Source organism: Cavia porcellus, unplaced genomic scaffold, assembly GCF_034190915.1.
Source record: "Cavia porcellus strain 051 isolate PalLab524CR breed Dunkin Hartley unplaced genomic scaffold, mCavPor4.1 scaffold_6, whole genome shotgun sequence".
NCBI lineage: Eukaryota > Metazoa > Chordata > Mammalia > Rodentia > Caviidae > Cavia > Cavia porcellus.
The window spans coordinates 59,899,738-59,922,707 of NW_026947489.1; the positions used below are offsets into that span (position 1 = coordinate 59,899,738).

Below are 22,970 nucleotides of genomic sequence, written 5' to 3' on the forward strand. Positions count from 1 at the left end.
AGTCAAAGATAAACTATTATTCATGGATAACACAGTTTGGTGCCAGGGAGTCTCTATTCGTATTTTTTGCCACTAAATGCCATCTGCTATCTAGATTTGTTTGCCAACATCCTTATAAAGCAAGTGCAGGTACTGGAGAGTCATGCACCCATGTGTTTCCACTTAGTCGGAGCTGAATGTTCATTCCAGGCCTACTTTCTGTGATTGATTTTTGAGTTGCTGTGAGGTTGGGTCCAGTTGACTCTTTGTGCTGAGTCTCTGTGTTGGTGTAAGGGTCCAGCTTGCACATCAATATCCAGTTGTCCTCACAGCTAGGAAGTGGATTTTCATATAGTGCAGAGGACCCTAGAGTCCTCCCAAGATCAAGTTGTTCTAAGAACAAGCTGATCCCTGCTAGTCACTCTCTGACTTTCTGGTTCAGAGTATGATCTCCTCCTCCACATCTACTCCTGCTACCGTGATGCCACCACCACAAAATCCCCACCAACACAAGCTAGTTCTGGTTCCCAGTCCTCAAATCTTCAAAGTCACGACATAAATAAACCTCTTGCCTTATAAAGCTAGCTTGCCCCAGGCATTTCATTATAGTAACACAAAATGGTCTAATACACCCTCTTTGCACTTTACAAGTGCTAGTATATGGAGGAGGCCTGGTAACAGACATGAACATCCAACAGATTGCTTCTCGCTTGGGGAGGAGGACAGGCAGCTTGGACAAGAGATCAGACAAAGTGGCAAATCTCAGCAAAAGTGGTGCAGAGGTGGCACAGGAAATGCCCCAAGCATCAGCACACCTTACCTCTAGTTACCCTGGGAACCTTGACCAGTGGAGCAGTCGTATTGTTTCCATGTACAGCTGGGGTCTTCTGTTCAACCGGCCTTATTTTTTTTTCATCTGCAGGATGGCAGTGCTGACTGTGCCTTGTTTGCTGCTGAGACCAGACTTGCACTCAGACAGCTCACCAACCACGTTGCTACGCTTCCTTGAGGTTTCTGCTCTTGTAGTGATTGGAGGGCTCAAAACCCACATCCCCAGCCCCTTGTCCAGGCTGAGTTCCTGCCAGGCTGCAGACCACTGCCATCCTTCCTTTTCCTGTCTACCTTTCTTTGGGAGATTAATCTATTTCTGCTTTCCCCTAATGAATAAAGAACATCTTGCTGTGGGAAGAAAGGATGGCAGGATTGGCTATTCCTCTGGCCACACAGGACTCGGTGACATTTTGGGGAGCTGCTGCTCAATCCTAAGGGAGCAATTAAAATTTGAGAGGGCATCTTCCTGGGGCTGGGCACCCCACTTTTTTAGGGAAGGTGCTAGTGTCCTTCTTGGGGAGTGGCTAAAGAAGTGCCTGCTGTGAGGTCCATTGGGGGCCTAGGGTGGGCTCCGTGCAGCAGCCTTGACTGGGAATTCTGGAGACTTCAGAGGTGGAGTTGTCTATAAGATATGACGAGCTGCAGGGTGCAGCCATTCCTGCCTCAGGGATGGACACTCATTCAGGAGGGGCCAGGATTGGCCTGGCACTCCAGGTGCCTGCACTTCTCCTTGGACAGTGGCGGAGCTGTGGTGGAGCCGAGGACCAGACAGGGAGGGTGCAACAGGGAAGCTCAGCACTTCCGCACTGGCCTTACCAAAAACCAAGTTCTCTAATCAAGAGGTGTGTGATAAAGCCGTCAACCCGAGTCACATATTCAGTACGCTGAAGCCATCCCATGGGGTGCATCCGTCTCTGTTCCCTATGTTTTTGGAAAAATCATTGGGCTGCGTGCCTGGAGTTAACTCTGCAAGGGCGCATGGGCACAGGAGTGAGGAGAGGGAGAGAATGAGCAGTGACCCAGGCAGGACACTGCTAACTGCAGGAGCGCTGGAGCCCACACTCCCCAAGCTATACTGTGTTGCTTTCTTGACATTGGCCTAAAGATGCCTAAAACAGGCTTAAAAGCAAAGGGATTCTGGGCTTCTGACCAGCTGCAGTGATTTTAGTCTGAGCCTCGTGGGGCCATGCAACACAGAGAATGAGGTGCTGGTTCTGGATCTGCCCATGGTGGCCCAGCCCTGGACAAGTTCCTTCCCTCCTTGTGGTTCTGACCCTCCTGTAGGCAGTTGAGGAGGATAAATGTGGTCTTGGTGGCTTCTTTAGTGTCTGCCTAGCATCTGGTAAGGCATAGGGAAAGGACAGGAGCTCCTGGGGTGCCACGCAGCGTTTATGCCAACAGTTGCCCTGCTAGGGCACCAGGGCAGCCCTCCTGCCTGCCGCAGGGTCACTGGGCAGTAGACACCACAGCAAGTCCTCTGGAAACTCTCCATTCGGGTTTATTTTTAAATGATTGCTCTTCTTAATTTCCCAAAAAGATCACGATGATAACAACCATGCCTTCATCTTGCTAACCCAGAGAAACCCACCCAACTAATGGCTTTTCTTACTTCTGCCTCCCTCCCTTTTCAGAACTGTGCTTCTGGCTGTATCATTGTGTTATGAGCATTTTTTCATGCTTTTCTTCAGAAGTAACGTTTTATAGAGCATCGTACTGTACCACTGAGTCAGAATGTGTCCCTCATGCAATTCTTACTCAGTGATATTTGAGTGATTTCTTCTGTAAGTAACCCTGCGATGAAGATCTTATTACAAAAATTTTAGAAATGTCTCTTATTTTCTTAGGAGACACTACATGAAGAGAAAACTACTAGGCTGAAGAGCAATTATTTTTAATTCATTTGAATTTAGGAAAGGGAAAAATAATTCCAGTAAAAAATGCATTGAATTGGGTTTGCAGTTTCAGTAGAAAATTTTTTGTGCAGTGATCTAATAAATTATTTCTCTCTTTCTATCGAGGTCTTGTTACGTTGTTCATCCTGGCCTGGAAGATGGGAGCCAGGCAATTCTTCTGCCTCAGCCTCCTGAATGGCTAGGAGCCAGGCACATGCTGCCACGCCCAGCTTTGTTTCTTAATAACATGAAAGTGGATAGATTTTGCATAGGTTTCGAATATGATTTATGAAAACTCAGAAGGCTTACTCATAAATGTTTTGCATCAAGGAGTAAAATTTAAGTTGCCAGAGAACTGGGCATTAATAGTAATGCTTAACTTCATGACATATTAAATATGTGAACCATATTTTAAAATACTTGAAATAACAAAAAGACCAATAATCCTTAGCAAGTATAATTAGGAGAATTACTCTTTCCGGGGAAAGTGCAATCACCAAAGGCCTGGTCATCAAGGGCCCTCCCTCCCACATTCCCTCCAGAAGGGGGCAAGGTGGGAGTAGGGCATCCACCTAGACTGGCTGCCCCTCTGACAGGGAGGAGGAGGGGGGCAGCCAGTCACCAGGGAACATAAGGCCAGGGCCAGGCAGCCTGGACCTGGAGTGCCAGCAGATTAAGGGGATTCCCGGACTGCCAGGTGCTCAGTATCTGGGTCAGGGCCCCTGGGAGGTACAGGTCCACTCCAGGGGGAAGGGACCATGGTCCGCTCTGGGAAGCAGAGTGGCCCTGGTGCCAAGCTGCAGCTATTCTCCCAACATCCCACACCAAGAGCCCCGGCTCTGAGCTTTGGCGTCCCCTCCATCCGCCCCTGTGACACATGACACAGCATCCAAGGAGCCCCTTCCTGAGAAGAAAATGAACCTGCACAGGAGTGGGCGGCACCATCTGGCCAGAGCTGCAGGAGCCAACAGATGGGAAAATGAGCAATAGACCCAGACTCCAGGGAGGCAGGGGAGGCAGCCCCCTGGGCCAGGCCATCGGATTTCCATCAGCTGCTCTGAGATGGCCAGGTCGCAGTCACGCCTCTGCTCCCCCTGCCTAGGTGGGCTTGAGCAGGACATTTCACCTTGCTAAGGCACAGTGCCTCATCTATCAGCTATTAACAGAAACATTGTCTTCTCTGAGGGTGACTGAGAAGCTCAACATAGCACAAGAAGCAGGCTGTGCCGTGGCTGGTTCTGCCCCAAGTGGGCTGCACTCGTGGTTGTCTCGAGTGAGTGGCTTGCGTCGGGACCCCCAGAGCCTTTCCCCTGGTTACCAGGGCTGCGTTAGCAGAATTGGGTGTGGACTGAGACAGGTGCTCCTCAATTTGCGAGGTTGCATTCTCCTAAATGCATTGCAAATTGGAAGGTTAGAAGCCAAAAATACATTTTGTAGGCCAGACACAGAAGGTAAAATAGCCCATGGTTTCTCTTCTAGGAGAAACTCAAAATGTAATTTAATTAAAGACCAAACTAAATGAGAGATGTAGGAAACAGGAAAGTAGACCTTTTGGAGGAGAGGGAGAGGATGGGGGAAAGGGGGAATAAAGAGGTGGAAAGTGGTCAGCAATGATCTACATCTATATGCCTATAGCTGTCTACCCCCCAAAACCGTTATGTATTGCAGATGTACCCCAGTAAAAAATGCATTTTACACCTACCTGACATCCCAGCTCAACCTAGCTGACCTGAAATGTGCTGAGATCACTCACACTGGCCTAGCATTGGGTAAAATCACCCACCATGCGCCTGTTTTACAATGCAGTGTCAAAAATTTCACCTACTCTCTTGAGTGCTGTACTGAACTGAGAAGCAGGGTGTTTGTGTGAGTTACTTTCACACCTTCAGACTGCAGAGCAATCTGCAGCCCAACCATCTAACCTAAGTCCAGGACCACCTGCAGTGGAAATTTGGCCATTCCCAAGGCCCTGTCGCCTGCCTCTGTGTATGGGCATGCTCACCAGGTTTCTTCTAGAACCCACGACGAACTCTCCACTTGACTCCCGACCCTGAGTGACCCTGAGGCTTCAGGAACCCATCTTGGTGTCACACCACTGAGCCCTCAAACACACGTAGTGTCCTGCCTCTGCCTTGGGAATCTCTGGGGAAGTCACTGAGGGACTCAGCTATTAAGAGTCTAGGTTGTAGAAGAGGGATATGTATTTGTGCCACTGAAAATGAAAGTCTCCTTAATAAGGAAAGTTGTCCCTTGTTCTCATCCCAAGTATTTATTTGGGTTTTCACATGTACAGAAGGATTTTGGGTCCCTAAAATCTTTTGCATTCCACCTTTAAAAATCCATGTGAAGGATGACAGGGTGTCCTGTGGCAGAAAGACAAACGGTCTTGCTTTCCCTCTTATGCCGCAGTACCATCAACACACTAGGCTTCCGATGCCAGATGAGCCCCAGCCTTAACTAAGCAGTCAGCCCATTCTGCAATAGCAGGGACCAGGCGGATGTCCTCTGATTCACAGGGACCAGTCTCACACTGTGTGTCAGTCACAGAATACCTACCAATCACAACTTACAGGAAAAAAGGTTTATGTTGCCTCCCAGTTTCAGTGGATTCAGCCCATGGTTGGCTGACTCCAAGACACATGGCAGAAGGGTGTGGCAGAGGAAATGCTCACCTCATGGCACCCAGGAAACAGGGAAAAGCCAGAGACAAGGGAACACCTTCCAGGTCCTACACTTGGTGACTGGTGTCTCCTTACTAGGTCTACATGAGACTGTGGGGATCCATTCAGTTCTAAGCCATAACCTTGATTCTCAGTAGGCTGGTGTCATTTCCTTATACAAAAAGCCATTAGTCCATCTCTGTCACCAAAGTCTTAACAGTTTCAGACACTGATAAAAAGTGCAAATCCAGAATCTCCTCTGAGACGCAAGGCAAACTCCTAGCTGTGAGTCTCTGTGAAAATCAAAAGAGTACACACATACAGAGTAGCATTCCTTTCCAAACTGGAGGAACAGGGGAATATGAAGGAATAAGACTCAAGAAGTCTGAAAATCAGCAGGCCAGACATGAAGTCTTGTGGCTCTGTGTTCAGGGCCCAGGGCATGCTGTAGTGACCTGTGAATTCTAAAGTACCTGGGTAGCTCTGCCCCTGCAGCCCTGCTCTTGCAGCCCTGGAGGCCTCTTTCGTGGTTGGCTCCCCTAACTTCCTGATGTATCCACTGCACCTCTTATTCACTGTCATGTGTCATTCTCTTTGGGCTAATTGTCTCGCCTCCCAGGACTTCCATTGAAATCTGGGTGATTGCTCCCATAAATCTTCAATTCTCACATTTAAAAACACAATGAGCTGAGCTAAATTCAGACTACGTACTTCTAGGTATACAAAGACAAAATACGATAGAAAAAATCAAGCCCAGAGTGAGGGAAGTTAGTGCAATGCAAAGGACTGATGTCAAAGTATTAGTTAGGGTTCTCTGGAGGAACAGAATCAGTGGAAAATACAGGTATAACTCTGCAAGGGTATTAATTAGGTGGCTCACAGGATCAGAGGCTGGAGAGTCCACAAAGGCCATCAATGTGCCAGAGGATCCAGCAGGTACTCAGCCCAGGAAGGTGGAAATTGCAGAACAAGAGGGGCTGGGATGTGACAGATTTCAAGGTCCAAGGTCCAAGGTCAAAGTCCCGGAGGCTCACTGCACAGTTACTTCACTGGGTAGTGAAGAAGCTGGAAACTAATGGCCAAAGACAAGAGCAGTGAAGGCTGCATCTCCTCAGAAAGACCGTAGCTCTTTTGAGAACAGGCACACTTCCTGTTCCTTTCCCTTTTTATCCAGTTCAGGCTGCAAGGCTATTGGCTGGCACCACCCACATTCAGGGTAGATCTCCCCACTCAATTTGCTGACCTATGTGTCAATTATCCAGACACACCCAGAAATATGCTTTACTATTCTGCCATGGGATTCTTACACATGAAGCTGACAAATCACAACAAACAGTCACACATGTGTATTTACTATGCATTCATTTAGTTTAGGTTTATGTATATTTATATGAATTGGATTTATCTATATATATATACTAGTAGACATACTTTATGTATATTAGTATACATTTAATGTATATTTAGTACTATATATTTTATACATGTATTTGTATTTGACAATCTGTAAATAAATGACAGACAAACTAGAAAAAGACAGAAAACAGGATGTTCACAAAGGGTTGTACTTTACTTTCCAACACACATGTGGAATAGTATTCTACTTCAGTAGCCATCAGAGAAACACAATTAGCAACCACAGTCCCAGCAGACTGATGAAATATAAAAGACAGATGAAATAAGTATTAGCAAAGATGTGAGGCATTTAGGATACCCATTCATTGCTGGGAGTTTGAGTCGGCACAACCACGTTGAGTGTCTACCTTCTAGAGCATCTGGCAGGGGAACTCCCAGGTGCATACCAATAGAAAGGTACACAAATTCATGTACAAAATACATGTCTCAGAGCGTCCCAGCAGCATATATGTGATAGAATGGATTGGTCGATTTGACTGGATGGACCATGGACCAGCACACAGTAATGCAGACGAATGACAACCAGTACACACCTGCACACCCATGAAGTCACTAACTCAATAGACAGCACTAATATAGGCTGCAGAAAGACAGAGCAGGGCTGTCTCAGCAAAAGGAGAAGGCCGGAAGGGGCCTGTGTGATCTCTGAGATGATGGTAATATCCACTTCTGTGTAATGTGCTGAGCTTTGAGCTCAGGGTGTGCATATTTCTCTATACATGTGTTGCACGGCAATTAAATTTGGTAAATTACCAAAAGTAAAATCCGCTTACTCAGATATCTGCTCACTCAAAATTCTGTTTTTCAAAATTAGTGTAAATGGGGAAGGGGATGGTAAGGCAAGAAGAAAGAGGAAACAACAGAAATCAGTGTGTTCAGTGCATGCAGTGAAACCACCCAGACCCAGGAAGGGAGGCTGCATCCTAGTTATTATTGCGATCAATTAAGTTTCTGCAATTAGAGTTGGGAATGCTTTATTTTCATTATGTTTTGCATTTGGGCCATGAAATCTTCTTTCCAGGACACAAGATGCAAAGTAAATTGGAATTATTTTTAGTTCTCATAATAGAGCTAACCTCAAACAGAACAAAATGGCAAGTGTAATGATTCCTCAAGCACTGTTAGAAATCAATTTTTAACTCATTCATTGTGTCATAGCAAGGTCACTCCAGGACAGCTCTGAACACACTCTCTAATTTCCTGTATAAACTCTACCAGTCTTTTTCCAGAGAAAAATAACTTTGTCTGTGAGAAGCAAAATCTCTCCCTAAGAATAAACTGAGAAATTAAAGTGTAAGTAATGTCATGAATTTAAATTGAATCTTCTGGAGAAGAGGAGAAGTACATTGCTGAAATGAAGGGAAAATTTAAGTATGAAGTCAGGGACTCATGGAAGAAATTTCAGAATGCCTTTGTGACCCTGAAGGTAGGGAAGGACTTCAACAAAACTTCTAAGTCAAAAGGTGAAAGGCGCGCGCGCACACACACACACACACACACACACACACACACACACACACAGAATGTTCATTTGACTGCACCAACACAAGATTCCTCCGCCCTGCCTGACCTTCCCGAGGGCCCGATGCTGCGCCCCCGCCCTCCACATGGCCGGACTCCGCAGCTCGCCTTGGTCACATGGCTGTGCGCCCTCCCCCACCCCCGCGCTGGCCTGTCCAGCGGGTGGCTCTGGCCGGTAGAATGTGAAGAACAGGATGACACAGAGGTCTTGAACAAGCGCGTGCCTTTTGTCTTCCTCTTCCGAGACCAGAAACTCAATTCATTTCAAACAGTCCCCAGGTCCTGGGCACGACCCTGCACTGCCAGGCATGGCCACTAGGGGCCACTCACACCAGGCGGAGTCCACCTGGTCGGGGGACTGGAACGCACATTTTTACCTCTGGTCGATTTAAAAGGTGTAAATTCTTTTCCCTTTAAGAGTATCCTCTTTGTCCGGGAGGCCCTACCGTCACGTCCGTGTCTGGTGCTGAGCATCTGACTGAGATGTACTGTAACAGGAAAATACAAGGGGATTTCGCAGACTTGGTATCCAAAAGCTAATGGGCCGCTGCAGGTCACACGTGGGAATGGTGTCCGGCGCCCGCTGGATGAGCGATCAGCTCCGTCTTCTGCTGTTTCTCACGCAGCAATCTGGGTGCTGCGAGTGGTGCTGTCAGTGCGGCCGGCGTGGCAGGGGGTGGAGGGGGGTGGGAGGGTGGGGGGGCATGAGACCCTAAGCTCTGCCTTCTTCCCTTGGCCCTGAGCTCTGGTTCAAGGCATTACATCCTTCACTGGGTTGGAGCAATCATCGATTGAGGCCAGAGAGAGGAGACAGGGCCCGACCCGGGAGGCGCAGGATGCGTGCACTGCATGCTGCGGACTTCCCCAGGGCAGCTCCTACAAAGCCCTGAGCCAGGGTCCCCAAGTCCAGACTGGAAATACAAAGTGATGCTGCCCCATGGGGCAAGCCTGCAGGGACCAGCAGACTCTCTGTCCTGTTATCTACTGTGCTCCGGGGTCTCTGGCCTCGGCTCCTTTCCAGGAGATGCAGAAGCCCCTAGGCCCAATGCTTTCCAAATTCAAGGACTCAGTGCCTTCATGCATGAGGACTGTGCCTATCAGACTACTCAGATGTTCAAACATCTGAGACCCCTCCGCAAATAAACAGGAGAATCACTGTTTATAAAATGGCTCTGTGAAGTCACCATGTACAAAATAATTGCACTTTTCAAACCCAGAAAAATCACTGCGAAGGACCAAGCTGCTGCATATTTTCCCAGACCTCATTAGCACTCAATTCTCACAGCTCTGTGCCCTGCGTTGGTCCCTCCCCACATTTTCTACAGTCTCAGAAGGCTCTGCAGCCAGTTGGGGATAGGGTATAGGCTATAATCCCAACACTCTGGGAGGCCGAGGCAGGAGGACCCCAGTTCTAGTTCAGCCTGAGCAACTTAGTAGCTTAGTGAGACTGTGTTTCCAAATAAAAAGTTAAAATGTGCTAGGGTGTAGCTCTGTGTGAAACACCTGGATTCACTCTCCAGTACCACACGCACCCACACAGGCAGGTAGGCACGCACAACAGAGAAATAGGTCTTTGGGATAAACAAGAGAGAGACGGAGAGGGAGAAGAGAGGAAGGGACAGAGGGCGAGGACACTTGCTCCCACACTGGGTTGCTGCAAGTCTGAGGCCCAAAGGGCAGGCTGTGGGACTAGGCTCGCTGTGCTCTAGAGGTATGCTGGGTTGGGCTCTTTCCTCCTGAAGCCTTCACCTGATTGGACGAAGGACCCTCTTCAGGACGCGTGATTTGCTGTTCTCTCCTGATCTGTGTCTCCTGATTTAAATATCAATTCCATCTTCACAGCAACAGGCCCAAATCTGTACTCCCGGCAAGTGCTTTGGTTTGCAAATACGGTAGTAAAGATCACATCATTAACAGTATAACTGCAGAGCTGCATTATTTATTAAGGAGTGGCCCAGGCTGCTTTCCAAGGGTTGGGGAATGGCTTGGGAAGTTAGCGAGCTGCTGCCTGCGGTCTCCAACTTTGGGAAAGGATCAGTGCTGCCCCTAGATGCTTAATAAAAGTGCTTCATCAAAAACCTCCAGTGGAAAGTCAGATCTGAGAGGGATAAGCTAGAGCTGCCGTCTGGGAAACTGCGAGAGTTCTGAGGAGCAGCCCTACCAGGACCAGAGCACCAAATAGACTTCTGAACATGCAGCTTTTCACTGGCTTCAGAGGCACCATCTCTAGCCTGGTTTGGGGTGTGGCTCTGTGATCTCAACATTCTAGGAGTCAACAGCGTGAGAATCGTAAGTTCAAACTCATCCTAGGGAACTTAGCAAAACCTTGTCTCTAGCAAAACTCTGTCTCTAGCAAGACCCTGTCTCAGCAAACGGCTGAGATCTCACTTATTGTGAAATACATAAATAAATAAGCCACCTCACTGACTCTTCACCACAATCTTTGGAAGCAGGTAGCATCAGGACTCACACAGAGGAACTACTCGGGCTCAGACAAAGGTAGGAAGGAAAGCACAAGTCCCCAAACCTTCCCAGCCCCGTGCCTTCCCCAGACAGCACAGGGCTGCTTGCGCATGCGGAGAGAGCAGATCTCTCTCCGTGGCCTGGCCCAAGCCAGCTTTAATTGAGGTGTTACCATAGCAACCTCATCACCATGGAAACCGGAAACTGGTCTAATCAATCATCTTTGTGGTACAACAGAGCGGAAAGGGACTGAAGATCATTGGGTACCAGCAGATTTCAGACAGAAGTGGGAGTCCACAGAGGCGATCAGCAGTGCTGACAGTGACGATAAAATCCCTCAGGCAGGTCGTACTGAAAACCACTGGGACAATGCCCTCTCTTATCCTGTGTTGTGGACCAGGAGGTAGCTGAATTCAACTGCTGTAGGTGGAGATGGCCAGACCTGAGCCAGACCTGTTGGTGGGGCCTGAGCCCCGAGGCCCCACACAGGTGACTCAAGCCCAGGCCTCGCCCTGCACAGCACGGCCTGTGGGGTCTACTTCTCACCACAGCCTGGGAGTGTTTCCCACTGGGCTCTGTGTGGACCAAGCTGTCAGCTGCCTTCCTGGGCATCTTTGTGTCACCTCCTCCCAGCCAGCTCAGTGCCCTGTGCCTGTCAGGGGGTGACCAGCCACACTGTGCTCATCAACCAGCTCTTAGAATTCAGCCATTTGTGTGCCACCACGTCTGGGTTCATCCAGAGGATGGCACTGGTGTGCAAGTACTTTGGCTGCTATTGATTTCTATGGGTGCTTCCTCTTTGCCTCTTTTGCACACACACACACACACACACACACACACACACACACACACACACACACTGTGTGGTCAGAGCCCACTGCTGCCCTGGTGGACTTTTCTTCATGCTCAAGTGTGCGTGTGGTCATGGTGAGAGGTGGTCCTGATCCAAGAGACCAACGTCTTCCTCTTCCTCAGAAACTGGGACGTGAAGACCTGGAGACAGGCTTGTGTGCTGAGTCTGAGAAGAGCCCTTAATGACATGGACAGTGCCCCTGAATGCTCTCCCGTGACGTCCCCCCACTCTGACACCTTTAGGTCACTACCACCCACTCCTCACCTTCAGTCCTGGAGGCCATCACCTGGCTCCAGCCCTGGCCTCAGGTGTGATGAGCTCCACACCCCAATGGCTTCACCTGTAGCCATCACAACCCCCAGGAGAGCCTCTCTGGCTGTGGGACCTTGGGGATTTAGTCATATTATTGAGAAGGAAAAGGTGAGTGGAACAAACCAAAGAACTTAAAAAGAGTTTCCTGCAGAATATACATCTTTTCTTCTTCTTCTTAACAGGTCACTAATTCTTTCCTTTATTCACTAAAAAGAGAACCATAAGCCATGTAGTATCCAACAGCAGGAGTTACCAGGGCCCTTTAATAAGGAAAACTCGATTCCCGTCTCCAGCACTATCTGTCCACTCCTTCTCCCTGCAGATCCCTTGCTCTCCTCTCCGAGGTCCCAGCAACAGCCTGTGTGGAACACAGAGAGGCTGCAGGGCTCCAGAACACCTCCATGAGCAGGAGAGAGCAGAGGGGAGTGGAACTGGGTGCAGCCAGGACCTGGGGAGTGGGAACTGCCAGAGGCAGGAGACCCAGCCTGCAACCCACAGTCAGGGTCTGCTGAATGGGCTGTGCCTTAGCAGGGTGAGACTTGGGCCAGGACAGCACCTCTTGCTGAGGAAGACTGCAAGAAGAGGTATAAGAAGAGGGTGAGGGCCAGAGCTCACTTCCCACGGCCTGCAAGGGAAGCTCTCCAGTCTGCTCAGCCCCTATCTGCTTCCAATTTGGCCACAGACTGGGGGGATGCATAAGGAGCAGGAATCTCTGGGCACACAGTTCTGGAAGCTGGAAGTCCAGGGGCTGCATCTGGAAGAGCCTCCTTGCTGCGAGTGCATCTTTTGGGGGGACAACCCACCCTCTGGTATGGAACCCACTCCCAAGATAACAGTCCTGACCCACGGACAAGGGCAGAGCCTCATGACGGAACCACCTCCTAAAGGTCCCACCCTCTGCTGCTGTGTCCATGGGCACACCAGAAGCAGCTGGGGGTGGGTGCAGCCCCTGTCAATGCCAAACAATGTCCCTCTTTTCCCAATGCACAGGGACAGGATATTTTGTGGGTAGAATTGTCCACTTTCAGCTTGTGGTTTCTTTTCTGTGGTCATCTTTCCTTAAGCCTCTGTGCCTGTCATGGCTCCTCTGTCTAAGCAGTGGGCACCACCTTTGTGAATATCAGGTCTGCCCCGCAGTAAGAAGCTGGTGTGCCAAGCCAGGGCCTGACCTCCTGGGGAGAGCCTAAGCCAGCTCTGTGCACTGAGGTTCTGTGCACACAAAGCCATTGTCACAAACCAGGACAGGTGTATGGACATAGGCACACCGGGTGCAGCTCATTGCCAGCCACTTCCAGGGGACTTTGGCTGGAATGGCCCGATGCCTGGGTCATGTGGGAGTCTGGAGATGGGGGCACATGTCCCAGATCTGAAGTCTGGGTGTCCTGTCCCTTAAGGTAGATATTGATTAGCAGCTGAAGTTCTGTCAGTATTTACCTCTGCATCAGCAAAGCAACAGTTGTGTCTGCTCAGTTTCTCACTTCTGCCCTTGGGTCACCTAAGAGAGGACAGGGTGGGGTGAAAGGAGAGAAGTCTTCAGGATGTCATTCCTCCTCTGGGCCCTGTGGCCCCAGGTCACCGAGAGGGCTCTTCACTGCCAACACTGGGTGTCTCCATCATCCCTATTTGGATCAAAGTGGGTACCTGAAGTTTAAGAGGCAAAGCCTGGAAAGCAAACGTCCTTCCTTTGGGTGGACTGCAAGGGCCTGTACCCATCTTACCTGGAGATAAGTATTATACATAAGGTGGTCATCTGCCACCCAATGACATAAGGTTAGTGACAGATCACAGGTATGACAATGGTCTCATCAGTCTGCAGTGATGCTAAAGTCTCCTATCCCCAGTGACATCATAGCTGGCGTGTGTGTGTGTGTGTGTGTGTGTGTGTGTGTGTGTGTGAAACTCCATGAGAGTATAAGCCAATCCTTATGTTTTTTATTGTTTGGAAGCAAATTTTAGGGGAAAGTTGTAATGGTCATCAGATGGCCTAAAAACTGACCAAAGAGGTAAGGTCCTGTGGAAGGACCCAGCTGGAGGAGTAGGGAGGTCCAGGCTATGTGTCCCCAGCCACTGCAAAGAAGAACTGTGCACTTCAGGATCCAAAGCCACTGGAGCACTGGTGTCTGTAATGGGTGTGGACACATTACACGGGTGTGCCTGTGGCTGAGTGCTTGTAAAACACGATGGTGTCGGGGGAGACCAAGACGGTGGAGGAATAAGCAGCAGAGAAAGATCCTCTCAGAGAGTTGCTGTCCAGACACTGGAATATAGCAACATGAGAAGACAAAGTGAAGGGAAGTGGGTCCCCTGGACCCACAAAGGAACCAAAGTGAGAATTGAAGCCCATGACGAGAATGAAGAGAAAAATTTCAGCAAAAAAGAAGGAGCCACCTGCACCATCTCGCAAACGCACACTCAGCTTGGGAGCAGTTCAAACTTGGGCACACACGGGAATGGCTGGGACCTCAGCGGCCTCTGCAGACAGGGGCAGTAGTGGGTATGAAGGACTGCATTGGCTGGCAGAGAGTGCTGAAGGCTCAGTCACCCTGTAGTGAGAGAACAATTGGCCTGGGACCATCTAAGAGAGGGGCTGGCTGACCTCAGAACTCAGAGCTGCTGCTGGCTCCATCTAGCGGCTCCCATCCGGACTCAGGACCACAGAAGGTGTGCAGAGAGCTGCAGGCCGCATGAGTCTGATCTTAGCCAGAAAGTGCAGGCTCACTGAGACTATCCACTGCCCCAATAAAAAGCTTCTTCTGGCTTGCTGGGCTGGACAGCAATGGATCAGGACTCTGTTGTCACACACTGTCTATCAGTGAAAGCAGAAACAATCCTGGAAGCGGACTTTTTCTATTCTCTTCTTGTCTGTTTTTTCCTCTCTCCATGTTGTTTTTTGTTATAGTGGTGGTGATTTAGTCTTTGGTTTTCCCTCCATTGTTTGATCTTACTTTTACATGAGTCTGTTTTAGCCTCTTGGTGGTTGTTGTTCTAGTATGTTTTTCTTTTTATGTCTTTCTTCTCTTTTTCCCTCCTGTCTTCAGCAGCAATTCCCCAAGCTTAGTGTGATCTCCCTTTGTTCCCCAACCTTACTTCTGATCTCTTTCTCTTCCTCTACTTCTCTATTCTGTTCTTAACTCATTTTAAATTTTAACCTCTGAGGGAAAATCGGCATACTGATGACTTGTACACTATATATACATTTCTAGTTTGTTTAGACTCTATTATATAACCACAAATCTAGTTCATATGATTAAAAATAGTAAATTAATAGTTAGCTCACTCTGTCATTTTCTAGGCTGTGTTTGATGCCATTGGTGCCACTACAGCCAAAAGTGACAGAGACTGAGGATTTAATATAATGGCTTGAAAACTCAAGAAGAATCCTATACATGGCCTGTATGTCCACAAGTACAGAGACTGTCTTACCTGAAACCTCCAGTGGGACTTGGGGCTCTGAGAAGGATACCTTAATGGGGTCTGTGGTCCCTGAGCCCCATCGGTCTTCAGGAGCAGGTCCAAGTAGATCAATTTGCGATGAATCTGGTGGTAACGAGATCACATGTGAGAGCAGGGAGTTAGAGGATGGCTTATCCACTCTCTGGCAGCTAAGACAGTCACTCTTTCAGTGACCCTTGAGATTACAGAGAGGACAGAGCTCCAGAGGAACTCATGAGCAGGGGCACTCTCTCACCCAGGGTCCTTTCTTGTTGCATTTGAAGCATGGTTGGAGGGGGGAGGTCTTGGGCAGCTCTGCCTTGTTTTGGTTTACCTATTTTAGGAGCCCCAAGTGCTAATGCTAATTGATATTTCCTTTTGAGTTTTATCTCTGCTGTTGAAAATACAAAAAGGTCTCCCTAAGGAATTTAAGGGCTGAGTTTAGCCTTCTGTCTTGGGATCTGGCCCACAGTGGAAGGTATCTGTCTCCTCCATCGTCACAAAACATCTGGTCCTCTGTGCTGGCTCCTATGAGGCCCTAGTCCTGTCTGACTGCCTACAATATTTTTAACTAACTCAATTACCTGTAACATTTTTCCCTCTGAAGAAGTAACCCTAACTGCCATGAGGGGTAATGGGCAATGACCAATTCAGTCTGAAGAGGTTGAAGTTATTGGATGGCAGTCAGGGATACTCTGCAGAGCTTTCAAATAGTGGCCCTCAGTAGTTAGCAGGCATTTTCATCTTGGGTAGGCACACAGCTTTAAGTCTAGAGGAGACAAAGGCAAAGAATCAATTAAGTATGTATGGGCCAAATAATAGAATAGAATCAACAGGGTACTTATGAGTATAAATTTAGTAATGGCTTCTCATAATGAGGATAAGGATAAGGTCCAGGGAATTCTAGGAACAGACATATCATTCATTTGCCATACACACATTTAGGTTTTATAGTTGTATAAGTACCTCCTGTGCTGTTAGAATGTCTAATGCCATCTGATTTTGGAGGATAACCTGTGTTATTAATTTTACCTTTTTTATTTAGGAGAGAGCTAAGCCGTGGTGTCTGTCATTCAAGGCCAGTTGATTATGGCCCCAATATGCATCATATCACCTTTTTCTGGAAAAGATCTGGTGGATCCCAATTAAAGGAATCTAAAAGGAAATTAGCATATTTGTTATTGTTTTCATCTGTATGATGCCTTGGGGTTTGGCGCTTTCTAGGCAAGAACAAACTTTAATCAAAACATATAATCAAAATATATATATTCAAAGGCCTGTACAATCGAAGCATAAGCAGTGGGGCTGACAGTTAAGTTTAGAAACTGTTTTTAGGTTATAGCAATTGTAACACATGGCTCTTAGGTCCTTTTGTTAATGGACATTACACAATTTTTTGTTTAAAAATTATCATTTGACTGGTGACCTCGTGTTTGTTTAACTTGGATCTCTTGGCTGGAGCACAAGAAAAAGGCAGATGTCTGGATCTGAAAGAAGATGTTTATCATCATAAACAATACCAACTTTATATTTGAAGGCCTGAGTGTACAATAAGATCAGCAATAATGAATTATCTTAACCATAAAAAACCTTTGTATTACCAAGAATCTTAGTATATTTTTATAACTTTAGTTGGAGTGTCTCTCATAAGGCTATGGGAATTATTGGGGCCTCTAATTAATGAATAAGAACTGGTTAAAGTTACCAGGCAGCTGCTTTCTTATCGGTCAGTTGAAGTCTTGCCCAATCTCATTTTGACCAGCTAGCAACCCAGGTGGAAGCATGCTTTTTAAATAAATAAACCTTGATTAAATGATCTACAAATGCAAAAGAAAAAGGGAAAGAGAAAAGATTGTTGAGATCAAATAAAAAGGAACAGCTGTTTTCAGAGCAGAGAAATGGACAAACATGGACAGACAATCTGGACAGTACAAACAGACTGGACAAACAGACAGCAGATGCACAGCAAACTGACAAACATCTTACAAAATCAGAATGCTCTCAAATGTGTTTGGCCAATTTAAATTATAATAAAGACTAGTGTGAACTTTTTTGTAGTTTAATTAACAGAGATCTCTTGAAAGAAGAATAGCAGAAAAAGAACCTAATTTACAGTTAATCTGAGATAGGTCAGCAGAGAAAAAAGGAACAGCCTGTTCCCAAACAGGTAATAGGGCTGAGGCTGAGAAAGCTGTAGAGTGGGAGGAGTAGATGGCCACTGATCAGCCAACTGCTCAGCAGGCATCTGTGGGCAATTACAGGGTGATCGACCATAAAATGGTCACTTATCACCATGCACAGGGAAGCACAAGACGGTGACTGGTTACCATGTAACCCACAACAAGATGGCTGCTGGTGGTGAAATGATGAGGAAGCACAAGATGGCATCTGGTCATCATGTGACCTGCAACAAGATGGCTGCTGCTGTCCCATGATGAGGGACAGCAAGATGGCGACCATTTACCCTATGACCTGTCACAAAATGATGGCAAACTGTCTTATGGTGGGGTAATTTATACCAGGGCAAAAACCTTTCATTAAACATAAGGTTATCAGGGGCTGGGGATTTAGCTCAGCGGCATAAGCGCCTGCCTTGCAAGCAGGCAGTCGTGAGTTTGATCCCTGGTACCGATAAAAACGAAAAAGACAAAAAAAAAAAAATAATAAGGTTATCTACACCCTCTGGAGTCATAGTCTTTGGTAATCCTTCGCTAGCCCTACGTACCACTGGATACAGCTAATAAAGAGTGGCTGCTTTGGGAGGGGAGGTCGGATCCAGAGACATTGATTTTCAGCCATAGAAGGAATACTTGTCTCTTTTTATTTTTCTCATGGCGTCCTAGAGACAATCAGGACTTTTGGCTGGGTTCCCGATAATCACTGGTCATTCAAGAGGTGCAAATTAAAACAACACTGAGATTCCATCTCACCCCAGAAAGAATGGCTATTATCAAGAAATCAACCAATAACAAATGCTAGTGGGGCTGAAGGGAAAAGGAACCCTTATCCACTGTGTGAGAATGCAGACTGGTACAACCACTGTAAAAATCTATAGAGTCCCCAAAAATCTAGGATTGGAGGACTGGGGATATAGCTCAGCAGCACGGCAACTGCCTGGCAAGCATAAGGTCCTGAGTTCGGTTCCTGGTACCGCCCCCCCCAAAAAAAAAACGAGGATTGGAGGTCCCATTTGACCCATCTATTCCCCTTCTGGGTATCTTCACAGGGGAATTAAAAACATCATACCACAGCGATATAGGTGCACCCATGTTTATATCAGCACAATTTGTAATAGCTAAACCTTGGAAACAATCCAAATGCCCATTAACTGAGGAATGCTTAAAATAGAAGTGGTCTTTTTATCCAATGTAGTACTATTTGGCCATACAGAAGGATAAATTGGAGACTTTTGTAGGTAAATGGATGCAAGTCAAGACCATTATTAAAATAAACAGACACACATGTGTAAATGTCATATTATCTCCCTAGTGTGAGAAGCTGGAAGAGTAAATAAGATCCAAAATGTACAGTAGAGACTGTAAAATGGGAAAAAGGTTCAAAACAAAAGAGAAACTGGGGTGGGGGAATGGAAAAAAGAAGGAAGGGAAAAACAAATATATATGTATATATATATATATATATATATATATATGATAGTTAAGAAAGCTATACTACTTTCTCTTAGTTCATTGAAAAGAAAGGTTTGTGGTTATTATTGTTTGGAAAATTCAATGTTGATATCTTGTGCTGAGTAACTAATTTAAAGATAACAGTATGCAGTGTATTAACCACTGTTACCCTCTTACTATCTTATTCCAAAATTTTGAGGGGTTTTTTTCTCTTTAAAATAAAAATTTTTAAAAATCACGGCGCCTCTTTACCCACCTTATTCACAGGATCTGACACCATGAGACTCCGGGCTCTTCCCCTAGGCTAAAATGGCCATGGAAGACAATGGTTCTGAACCAGTGCAGGGCACTGGGCCAGCTGGGATGGAGCAACGAAAGGAGAGAGGACTGCAGCGCGGCTTCAGCAAGGGGCAGAACGACGGAGCAGGCGTGTTCGAAGCGAGGAGGAGGACTGTGAGCGGATTCGTGGCAATGTCAGTAAAGTAACACGTTTTAAGCATGTAGCTATTGTGTTTTTCAGTCATTCCTCTTCAGGCATCCCCTAAAGAATCTGTTGGTTCTGCCCCTTTAAAGAACTCAATACGCCAAGCAGCAACTCACAGTCCAAAGCTCTTGGCCCCAACATCTGGACCGGAAAGAGGCTGCCAGGTGTGAGCCAGCATCTCAAGGCCTCAGGTGGCTGCAACGACCGGAGCACCTGGAGTCTGGCACAGACAGGCCCATTGCACTGTGGCCCGCAGCCATCAGCACAGCAGGCCAGCACCTAGCGCCCTGAGTAGGTGGAGTGTGTATGGGCCATGGGAGGAAACACACAGGAAACAGATGCCAGCCCGGGCAGCTCTGAGCTGGCAGGAGGCACTGAGGAGGTGAAGAGAACCAGAATCTCAGTGGTGTCCAGTAAGGGCAAAGGCAGAGATCCTGAGGCCACTGACCTAGGAGAGGAGAGACCAAGATGCATTAGGCAGGGCGTAGAGCCCATAGCCCCTAGGGGGCACCATGTGGCCCTGCTGTGAATCTTACCAGTTCTGGGGGCAGAGGCTTTGGCTGTGCCCTGCCACTGTCTGTCTGGAACAAACCCCGAGTCATCCTTCTCCACAGACTCCCAGGCCTTGTGGAGTAACCCTGGTGTGGGCGGCAGGTGCGTGGACCAGGTATGCAGAGGAGGCGGGTGCAGAGCAACATGCCTGGGCTGGCACTGTCCATGTGTGCCACCTCCGGTGGTGCTGACAGCCCCCATGCCCCATGTGGCTTAGTGCCCCAGACTCCATGCCACAGGCTGGTGAAGCAGCAAGTGGTCAGGGCAGGCCCATTGCACCATGGCCCGCAGCCATCAGCACAGCAGGCCAGCACCTAGCGCCCTGAGTAGGTGGAGTGTGTATGGGCCATGGGAGGAAACACACAGGAAACAGACGCCAGCCCAGGCAGCTCTGAGCTGGCCCAGGAGCTCTGGCCCAGCTCCCGTCCTCCTCTCTCTGAGATCTCCAGGAGTCCCCTCTATGTCCCTTCCTGGGCTGTACAGAGCACTTCACCCTGCAGTGACTGAATTCAGCTGCTCTTCGTCTATGCACCGTCCACCCAGAAAAGCAGGAAGGGGCCTGATGGTGCAGGCTGTCTGGAGGATGGAGAGTCCCCTCCACCCACTGTCCTGCTCCCTGAAGCCCAGGGCTCTCCTAAGCACCCCCCAAACTCTGCATCCGGGGTGCTAAACAAGGTTCCTGGACACCAGTGCTCCTGAGCTCTCTCTGGAGACCCATAGGGTCCTTCCTGTCCCAACCACATAACTGTCACAAAACATCTGTCTCTCTGCAACCAGAATGACATCTGACAAAAGTTGGACAAGCACCAAGCAAATAGGCACCCACTAAGTGTGACAGGAAAGAAATTTGCAAAATGTAAAATAACTGTCGATTCCAGTCTCTGGAGAGCTGAGGCAGGAGGACAGGAAGTTTAAGCCCAGCTGGGGGAACTTAGAGAGACTTTGTCTCAAAGTGAAAAACAAAAAGGACTGGGGATATAGCTCAGTGCAAAAGCCCTAGGTTCAATCCCCCAAAAGAGGCAAACAGTACCATTTTTCTTAGTAAAGTGTATTTTTGTTTTGGAAAATATAACTGTCACAAAGTGTTTATGTTACATCTGTAGGTTTCGTTCTCTCTCTCCCTCCCTTCTCTCTCTCTCTCTCTCTCTCTCTCTCTCTCTCTCTCTCTCTCTCTCTCTCTCTCTCTCTCTCTCTATGTAACAGGGGTCAAACTCACGACCTTGCACTTGCCAGGCAGGCATTTGTGCAGCTGAGTGAAACCCTGGCCCTCAATGTTCTTGTTATTTTTAGGTGACTTAATAGCTTTAAACATTCTCAGTGTTAGTTTCTATTACATTTCTAACTGGTAGTTCCTAGGTGGGGACACACAGGAGCCACAGAGCAAAAGTTTCTGGATCTGCCATAGCATCCAGGATTGGGACGAGCGACTCCGTCAGAACTCTTGAGAGCAGTGATGGGATCTCAGCTCTTCGTCCCTCCTAGAAAGCCACGATCCCTGTCTGTGTTACCAGGCTCCTCTGGTGAGAGACAGAACAGCAAATTCCATACTTTCTGTTTTCCTTTGCAAACATTGACACAACAGGACCCCTTTCAGCACCACAAGGTCTGTAGGCCCTACCTCGCTCACAGATGCAGGGTGGAGAGGTTGAGACCTCGCTTGCAGCCCGCAGCAAGGAAGCAGTGGCTGAAAGATCTGACCTGGAGAGAACTTCACCCCGCACACACGGCTGTCGCCCATGCTGACTTACTCAGTAGCTGTTCAAGCCACTGGACCTGTTTCCTGGGCTTCAGTGTGTATGTGTGTGTGTATGTGTGAGCAAACACACATCATGTATGTGAGTATGCACATGTGTATATGTCTGCACCTGTGAGTGCATTTGTGACTGTGTGTGTATATGTGTGAACAGCATGTGTGCATGTAGGTACACATGTGTGTCTGAACATGTGAGCGCATTTGTGACTGTGTGCATACAGGGGCATGTGTGTTGTATGTGTGTGTACGTAGGTACATGTCCGTGTACCCGTCTTCTCAGGCCTAACCACCCAGGCTCACTTCCTTGGATCCCATAGGCCAGGGGGCCAGGACCAAGGGTGGCTGCCTGGCTCTTCCTGCGCTGCCCTCACTCCCAGGTTCCCGGATGGTGGCTTCCTCTGGGTTCTCATCTGGCCTACCCATGTGTGTCCTGTCCTGCTCTCTTCTTGTTAGGCAGATAAGATTGGGCCACCCCAGGAGGCTCATTTTACTTTCTGTGCTCCTGTAAAGACCACACATGCCATAGCCTTGCTTAGATTTGCGGGCAGGGCCCCCAACACTGATGAGAGACCAGAGTCAGAAGGTGACCTTGAGCTGCACTCTACTTCCTGTTGCCCTGATTACTTGCTTCTGAAAAATAACCTCTTTAAAAAGGCCTCAACCTTTGCCGCCCTGATTGGTGCACCTGTCACGTTCCCTCCACTTTCGGTGCGGTGGCCTCTGCTCCTCAGGCCACCCCACCTGCATTCTGCTCCTGTGGATGGGTTCGGCACTCTCTGAAGGCCCCTTCTGGGACAGATGTGGCACTCGGTGCCCTCCCTCTGTCACCCCTGCCAGCTGCTCCTGGTGTTGACTCTCGATGGGGCTGCCTCCCTGGACAGATTAGAGTTGGGATGTTTCACGACTCGACATGGGAACCACCAAAGCCCCTGGACTCTTGGCAGGTGCTGGTGAGGGTGAGGTGGCCTCTCTGGAAAGGAAGATCCTGTGTGTGAGAAGTTCATCAGGCATCTCTGGTGCTGCTGTCAGCTATTCTGGGAGGCCTCAGTACCCCAACGGCTTCTATTCCTTGTGGTTACTTAGCAATCAATCCAGGAGGCTTCCCAGAAGAGGTGACGGTCAAGACACAGAGTCTCCAGGGCCTGACGGGGTACCACACATGGTAACAGCTTCTTCCATACCAAGAATCAGCA

The 22,970-nt window shown here is 48.1% G+C and overlaps 1 long non-coding RNA gene across 1 annotated transcript; it reads right to left on the bottom strand.

Moving 5' to 3' along the window:
• Positions 1-12,089: 12,089 nt before the first annotated feature.
• On the bottom strand, positions 12,090-16,781 carry LOC134476265 (uncharacterized). Its single transcript, XR_010047848.1, has 3 exons — positions 16,392-16,781; positions 13,362-15,464; positions 12,090-12,499 (listed from the first exon to the last, which is right to left on the bottom strand). It is a non-coding gene; the product is annotated as an uncharacterized LOC134476265 (long non-coding RNA).
• Positions 16,782-22,970: the final 6,189 nt, after the last annotated feature.